Consider the following 8,886-nt stretch of genomic DNA (forward strand, 5'->3'; position numbering starts at 1 on the left):
TCCGACTGCTGTTTGTTAGTCTTCTTCTTCTCCATCCAACTCTGTATGGATATTTCAAGTCTCTCCTTGAGGCATCTGCATTTACAAGCTTGTGCTGAAAGGCTTCCGAAGCGCGTCCTGGAAAAGTCATTGTGTACAAATAGTATGTTGAAAATCAAAAAGAAAACTCAATTCAATACAAATTAATGAATATTTTACCCTGTTCTACAAGTTTTGCACCCTTAAAGAAAAACCCTTCCTTACCAACTATTCATATTATACCCTTTGTTTAAGTGTTGCGTACATCAGGGTGTATCTCAAAGTATCTTGGTAACATAAAATAACTAAAATATGTAAGTTTATCAGAAAAGAAAAAACTTGTTTATCTGAACAAGTGTTGCATACACCAAAGTGGTTTAAAAGTATCTTAGTAACACAAGAAAAGAGAAAAAAAGCCTGATGTCAACAAAACTGTATTTTTCCACTGAAATAGCGTTAAAATAAAAAAAAAAGTGCCTTTAAAGAAAATGTATTCAGACAAAGTATTTTATTTTCAAAAAAAAAAAAAAGTTTAAGGTTTTGCATACATAAAAAGTGTATCTTACAGTTCCTTTGTGAGAGAATTACACACAAATCTGCCAAGTGTCAGGGAAAATTGTTAAAATCACAAACTTACCTTTTAGAGAAACAGTCTTTAAGAAAAAATCTAATCAGACTGTACTTCATTTTCTAGTTTTAAGGTTTTGCATCCCTCAAAGTGTGTCTAAAAGTATCTTGGCAAGAGAAAAAAAGCCAAAATCTGCCTTTAAAAGAATCCGAATTCCTTATAAAGTACTTCATATTCAACCAGTTTCATTTTTCAGACACCAAACTGTATCTAAAAGTATCTTGGTAACACAAGAAAAAGAGTAAGTGTAATTTATTCGGTAATGTTATAGAATGTTTCTGAAAAATGAAGATTCCAGGACCACTTTAAATGTTTCGTTTACAATACTATTACATATAGAGGAGAGCTCTTCTTCTGGAACATCCTCTCCCCTACTTTGTACCATCCAGTCATTAAGCCCATATCCATTATCCTGGTGATAATAAGGGTAGGCTACATCAGACTTGGTTTTTCTCAGATCCATGGCTAGTTTTCAACGGTCGTCTTGGTGGGGTCCTTCATTTTAGATGATTTGCTGAGTGGGGTGGGACTTATTGCGTTGAGTGGGGGGAGTCAGTGTAGAATTGAGAGTTTTTAGAAAAAAGTTCTTTAAGCGTTGTAGCTTTTTCATCTCATCTCCAGCAATAGGTCATCATTTAAGAACAAGTAATAGTTTTGTCAAGATTCTACAGAAAAAAGTCAAAAAAAGTATAGTACGTCAGAAATATGTAAAAGTCATATAGCATGTTGAAAATCAAAAAAAGAAAACTCAATTCAATACAAATTAATGAATATTTTACCCTGTTCTAAAGTTTTGCACCCTTAAAGAAAAACCCCTTCCTTACCAACTACTTCATATTATACCCTTTGTTAAGTGTTGCGTACATCAGGGTGTATCTCAAAGTATCTTGGTAACATAAAATAACTAAAATATGTAAGTTTATCAGAAAAGAAAAAACCTTGTTTATCTGAACAAGTGTTGCATACACCAAAGTGTGTTTAAAAGTATCTTAGTAACACAAGAAAAAGAGAAGAAACCGTTAATGTTAACAAACACTGGATTGTTCCACTGAAATAATAAATAAATAATTTCAAAAAGTGCTCTTAAAAAGAACAAATGTATTCAGATAAAAGTATTTTGTTAGACTATTAAGTCCACGATGGTTATATTTAACCCCTAACCCATTTGTATTATATGTTTGTTGTCCTAATAAAGCCAGAGTCACCTGAATTAATTTTGTCTCCAGACCTTTTTTATTTTTTACATTTTGTAACAATCTTAAAACATTTGTGGTTTGACTCTTTTTAAAAAAGTTCTTTTTCATCTATCATTTTCAACCAAGCAGCAAGAGGTCAAATGTAAGAACAAGTAATAGTTTGTCACGATTTTATGGGAAATAGTCAGAGCGCGATGTCACATCTTAAAGACAGCTTGAACTGGATAAATGGTTAGTCTTTTTCAAACATATCGTACGTTCTGCATGTTAGTATATCTGGCCCATCGATTTAGACCCTACTGCCCTAGACGCATGCCCTCAATAGGGTAGTCACGCTTTGGGAAGAGGTGTTTCATTTCACAGATCCACCTTGATTGTTATTGTGAAGAGGGACGGGGGAGGAACATTCAGAGGATGAAGAAGCATAAACATAACTTGTTTGTAAAACGGACAGCACGTCAGTTTCAAGAAAGATGACACCGTGTTTATGCATGACATGCAACATATCTTGAAGTCCTACAAAAAAAAAAAAAAAGGGTACAAGTATATTGTGTTGAAAATATCGCCAAAAGTCGTAATATTGTATAATGTATTAGTTGCATGTTGTATTTTTGCTAGCAATCACTATGTAGTTTTTTCAAAAATATAATGGAAAAAAAAAGCGAGAAAGACAAAAACAAAATACGTTGAAAAGGGGATGAGTATGTCTGGCTCTCGGGGGGTTGGTGTGTTAAGAGTCACAGTCTTAAAGAAAATCTGCTCAGAAAAAGTACTTAACTTTCTACCAGTTGTAAAGTTGTCATACATAAAAAACGCTATCAAAAAAGTAAGAGACTTACTGTTCCTTTGTGAGAGAATTACACACAAATCTGCCGAGTGTCTGTAAAAAGTCTTAAAAATCACAAAACCTGCCTTTTAGAGAAACAGTCTTTTTAAAAAAAGATATGATCAAGGGGGCATTAAGATCTTTAAACTATTAAAACCCTCTTCAAAAGAGACTTCCCCTTCACTGTCCTGCTTCATTGTAGGATTTCTGCCATGTCTCTACTTCAGTTTGACCATCTCTGTTATTATGTGATACTAGATAAATAAGTAATTAGATACCTTACCGTTACTGCGCTCATAAAGAATGATAAGAATAATGCGTATTGAACTGGTTTAATTAATTAGTGATTTTATTTAAGGTAATTAGTTAGAAGCCCTATTTTATCAGTATGTCTGCACAGCAGTTACAATGGTCAAACTACATTAACACAGAATTGTCCCCATTCTTTCTTTAATAGTTACTAACATTAGATATTTTTAATGAGATATGGACCGCAAAACAAAAGATATCCCTGGTTTTCATTTAAAAAATCAAGTCACTGAATGCAAATAGTTGCTTATTTTGTTATGATATGATGATGTGAATTACTGTTCAAATTATTTAATGAAATAATCGTTTGGTTATTTTATGCATAGCCTAATGTTACATTTATGTGCTTAAGAATGCCTTCAAGACAGAGGAGACTGAAGCATATCTTCAGCTGTAGGCGTCTGAACCCGGCATACAAACTGTATTCGTTTCTTGATTGGAGCACCCAACGGATGTCTGTAAGTTGTCACAGGTGTCTCGCTGATTAAACTCATATCAAGATGTCTCTTGGCCATTTTCTCTCGACTTGAAAAATATTTAACCAACCTCTAACGGGAGAGGGGGTGAGGGGTGAGGAAAGTGTGTGTGTGTGTGTGTGTGTGTGTGTGTGTGTGTGTGTTCCTCCCCCGACCACCATATGCTCTCTCCCTTCATGGTTGCGTGTAGATCTCGGGAAGACACCAGAGTTAACACAGCCCAATCTGTTGAGGTCAGTGTCGCTTTAACACTACGAGGTCCATACGTTTCTCCATTCTTCAGATTTGTAGAAATGTAGTTCAAAAGGCTGACTTTTTAAAATATCTGTTTTTTATATGCTTTACTTTGATTTGGAGCACCCAACGGATGGCTGTAAGTTGTCACCGGTGTCTCGCTGATTAAATTCATATCAAGACGTCTCTTGGCCATTTTCTCTCGACTTGAAAAATATTTAAGAGTGACCAAAGACGCTGGCTTTTTATTTAGACAGCCCTAAAGCGAGAGGGGTGAGGGGCGGGGAAAGTGTGTGTGTGTGTGTGTGTGTGTTCCCCTTCCTTCACCATATGTTTTCTCCCCTCATGTCCTGTCATGTCCTGTTTGCAAAAACAGAGAGTTTTAAATATATGTTTTTAGATGCTTTTACTTTTGATTAATTTCATGTTATTTGCAAGTATTTGTAAGTTACATTCGATACTGTATACAGGATTAACCACACAGGAAGTGGTTAGGAGGCGGGACATATATCCTAGACATATTAATTGACATTTTATTTTTCTCATTTTTTAAATTTTAATTTATTTTTTATTTTATTTTGTAAACCGGAAGCGGGGGCGGGACATCCGCCGGAAGCGGGGGCGGGACATCCGGTCGAACGAGGCGGGACTTCCGGTTTTCAAAATAAAAAGGCGGGACTTCCGGTCAAATAAGGCGGGACTTCCGGTCGAAAAGGGGCGGGGCGACCTGTCACTTTTTCTGCATACTAATGAGATTGATATGGCATTGGTAACACTACTCCCCTCTGGAGAGAGCGAGAGTTTTTTTTGTTTTCTATTGTGACCGAATCAACATGATAAGCCCACAATTAGTATTGTAGCATCTCACTGCGATAAAAACACAACTTGTCAGCGCTTTCATCTGCCTCCAGTCACATGACTTTGTTTACAATCTGACAGCTGGAAGCAAAGGCAAGCCCTCCGAGTCCGGGCTCATATGGCTATGGTGATCACACCAAATGGCGTTAGAGTATAGGAGACAAACCAGGGGACTTTACTTCCTCTTGACGCCGTCGGTTATTTACAACAACAACAAACTAAATATAGCCTATTTGTTGTTATTGTGCTTCGGTCTTTCTGTGTCTCCGTGAACTCCCTCAACGGGGTCGCTCACTCTCTTTTCTTGATTGCCCTCTCATGCCCCTTTCACACCAGCGCCTTTTCAGCTCCGGCTCGGAGCTAGAGCCTGAAAAGCGGCGGGTTTTCCAGTTCACACCGGAGCTGCGCCGGCTCTTAGCTCCGGAATCCGCTTCATTTCCAGCTCCAAAAAATTGTCGGTCCAGAGGCAAGAGCTTTGGAGCTAAGAGGTGACGTCGCTTACGTCTCTCTTACGTCGAGGCGTGCAGGAAACTAAACCCACCTCCCATGGGTCGACTGTTATGCCTGCCTACAAGCAGTAGTGCCTATAAACACACTTTATAAAGTCAGGCAACACTAACCAGGCTTCGTGTGATTCTGTTTATTTATGCCTTACTTTGACCATCCGTTCGCTGTTATCGATCATTGTGGAGAGAGGCAGACGTGTTGTTTTGTATTATTGCAGCTATCGGATGCAAGTAGTCAGTTTAGCTTCGGTTGCTATGCTAACATCACCCGTTTTATACCAGAGAAACTTTCATAACAGCGTTGTGATACCAAACAGTGTCAATTCAGACGGACACACATTCACTTAGGCTAAGGGAACTGGGGATATGCATCAGCTGCTTGTGTGAGTCGGACAGTGAATACTTTAGAGCGGCCACTGCAGTGTGAGCTAACCGGGAGCTAACGGGAGAATAAACTCCTGTGGAAGAGCTGCACTGCAGCGGTCGGTAAATGCTGCAGAAACACATTAATATACAATGAACCACGGCACTCTGGAGAAAAGTATAAGGTTGGAGAAGTCGTTATTCAATTTATTCTGGCTTCGTGTGATTAAAAGCAACACGATCATCGACCCGACGCAGTTGTTGTTGTTGTGAGCTGCCGTTGGGGGGCAAATCAGCGATGTAAACGGTGACGTCATGACGCAGCAAGGGCAGCTCTGGGGCGCCAGTGGGCGGTGTGCACAGAGCGGGAGCTGAAAAGGGAAACCGGAGCTGAACCAGAAAAGCTCCCGCTCGGAGCTAGAAACTGAAAAGCGCTGGTGTGAAAGCCGCAACAGAGAACACTTCACTGTCCCGCTTCATTGTAGGATTTCTGCCATGTCTCTACTTTAGTTTGACCATCTCTGTTATTAAGTTATGGAATTATAAATAAATAAGTAATAAAATACCTTACCGTTACTACGCTCATAAAGAATTATAAGAATAATGCGTATTGAACTGGTTTCATTAATTCGTGATTTTATTTAAGGTAATTAGTTAGAAGCCCTATTTTATCAGTAGCCATGTCTGCCGAGCAGTTACAATGGTCAAACTACATTAAAACAGAATTGTCCCCATTTTTCTTTAATAGTTACTAAGATTAGATATTTTAATGAGATATGGACCGCAAAAAATGTGCCTGAATAACGAATTTAGCAGTTGGACATGAAAGTCAACTGAGTGTCACTTGCAATGACAGTGTTGTGCTTTTATTACATTACATGTCATTTGTTAGACACTTTTATCCAAAGTGACTTACATACATTCAGTACTGTAGACAATCCCCACAGGAGCAATTTGGGGTGAAGTGTCACCAGGGAAACAACGACATGCTGACTGCAGTGGGACTTTTGTATTGTATTGTAGCATTTATTTAACCAGGTGAAAATCCCATTGAGATCAACGATCTCTTTTTCAAGGGAGACCTGCAGCAGACTTGAACTTCCTTTTCCCAGATTCGAAGTCCAGCACACTACCCACTGAGCCACAGCCACCCCATTTTATATCATGAACCTTTTACATTAAAAACAAGGGGGGAGGCCCTTTTTCCAGTTTAGAGCAATAGCCCCTCCACATGTCTGTGCACGTCCCTGGCCGGAGATGAAATATCTACATACATCTTATAAGAGTATAATACATTACAGTATGTATAATATCAGTTAAAATAAGTGCTTTAACATAGTTAACATTGCTGGAGGTATCCACAAATATTGATAGAGGTCTTGTAATGCACTATTGAGGAACCTGCGACCTAAGTTTTTCATTCAATGCATAACTACACCATAGTTGTGTAGGCCTATATGATATGTCAATAAACCTTAGAAAATCTTGAAATCTTGAAAGGGATGTGAAAAATAGTCATTATATACAGTCTTTAATTAACTATTAGTAGAGAATAACGAGTAATGAATATACTTTATAGGGATCCTATTCATATCTAATAATACAAATAATGAAATTCAATAACATGCTTTAACCACTAGGTGTCCCTTTATATCAGCTGTGCACCTTTATGGTGTAAATACAGCCTATCTACCAATTGGATCAAATATAAAAGTGAGCCGAATTAGTGTTGATACTGCAAGGAGACGTATTGTGTGAAAAGAAATGTAAAATGTTGTTTAATGGCTGATATATTTATAATCCACGTCACGTTTTCAGTTCCTCATGTTTGTCTAGAAGTCTTCTCATCAGGGCTCTATAAATACAGAACTACGGCAGATATGTAATATTTAATGCAGCCGAACCGTGTATTACAATGCCGTTATGTGATGACTTTCAAAGAGAAAAGCAAGCACACTCGGAATAAAGTATTATTTTATTGTTTTTAAATGTTTTCGGTCTGTTTCCGGTATTTGTGCTGTGAGATGTGAGACTGGAATTGCACAGGGGAAAATAACGTATCTTTCGATGCGGATTTTGTTAAACTAATATGTTTGCGCTGTGGACCAACACTATACATTGACGGGGAAGGGGGTAGCAATAAAGATAACACCATTTAAAAAGTTACACAACATAACAGAAATAATATCGATAGCAGCGTACCTAGCAACCACCTTGGTAACAATGAAAATGTGCTATGGACGCAATTTCCTGAAGTAATCTTTGTAATAACTAGCAAACTAAAGATCATGTACATCCACTGCACACATAATCTGAAATAACAACTCATATTTCTCGCATCAAATGACATCAAAACGCATTTTAATGGCCAAACTAACTTTAAAATAGGCATTTTCCACCGAGAATAAAACGAAGTTCGGCCATGTTTTTTTTTTTCTGCAGGGAGAAATTTGAAGATCACGAGTCAAACAGAGCACATGGTGTAGTCCAAACGATAGCTGGGGATTCTGGGTAGTGTAGTGTCTTCTGCCATCCTTTACTCCGAAAATGTGTTTCTCCGAATCGAAGGGGAAAAATACAAAAGCATTGCACACAATTTAAACCAATCAATGTTGTGTAATTAACAAGGATAATCTGGTGTTTTTTGTCAATGAGTAGTGCAGACATCACTGTAAAATCAATCGACAGTAAGGGGAATACTTACTTCCGGGTGTACAATTCTCCGTTATCCAATGAGAATGGACGCTCACATTGCCTTTAAGGGCAGTCGACACAAACAAATGCCGTGCTTCCATGAGCGTCAAATCCCGCCGCAGAACTGACGGCAACAAAAGTCGTACATTATTCAATTAAAATAAAGAAGTAAAAACAATAAGTGTGGCTTGATATTGAGTAAGAAAAAGTTTGATAAACGCTGTGAGAATGGATCTGCGGGTAGCATTCGCTCGCGATCTCAAGTCGTCTACAACATACGTTTAGGGAGCTATATAGAAGCCTATGGACATCCCGGAAAGTTGAAAATTTACGCTAAAGGCCCCCCCCTTGCGTTGGAAAAAGCCGACACAGGGGACTTGACATAACGTCAACATAGGCCGACCTGGGAGTGAGGATATGTTGGTCTATTAGCAGCATCATACGGAGCACGAGTGAGCAACACACTCTCACTCCATAATCGTCCAGGAGCGACGTTTTGTCAGTGTCCGTGGCGTGCAGTTGTGACGCTCCTAGGCTCCTTCAGCGTCATAAAGGGACGCAAATAGCTTTCAACTGATTGCAATGTATTCCCATCTGCGGCGGGATTTGACGCTCATGGACACACGGCATTCGTTTGTGTCGGCTGCCCTTAAAGGCAATGTGAGCGTCCATTCCCATTGGATAACGGAGAATTATACACCCGGAAGTAAGTATTCCCCTTACTGTCGATTGATTTTATAGTGATATCTGCACTACTCATCGACTAAAAAACACCAGA

The sequence above is a fragment of the Pseudochaenichthys georgianus genome, chromosome 4, assembly GCF_902827115.2.
Source record: "Pseudochaenichthys georgianus chromosome 4, fPseGeo1.2, whole genome shotgun sequence".
In the NCBI taxonomy this organism is placed as follows: domain Eukaryota; kingdom Metazoa; phylum Chordata; class Actinopteri; order Perciformes; family Channichthyidae; genus Pseudochaenichthys; species Pseudochaenichthys georgianus.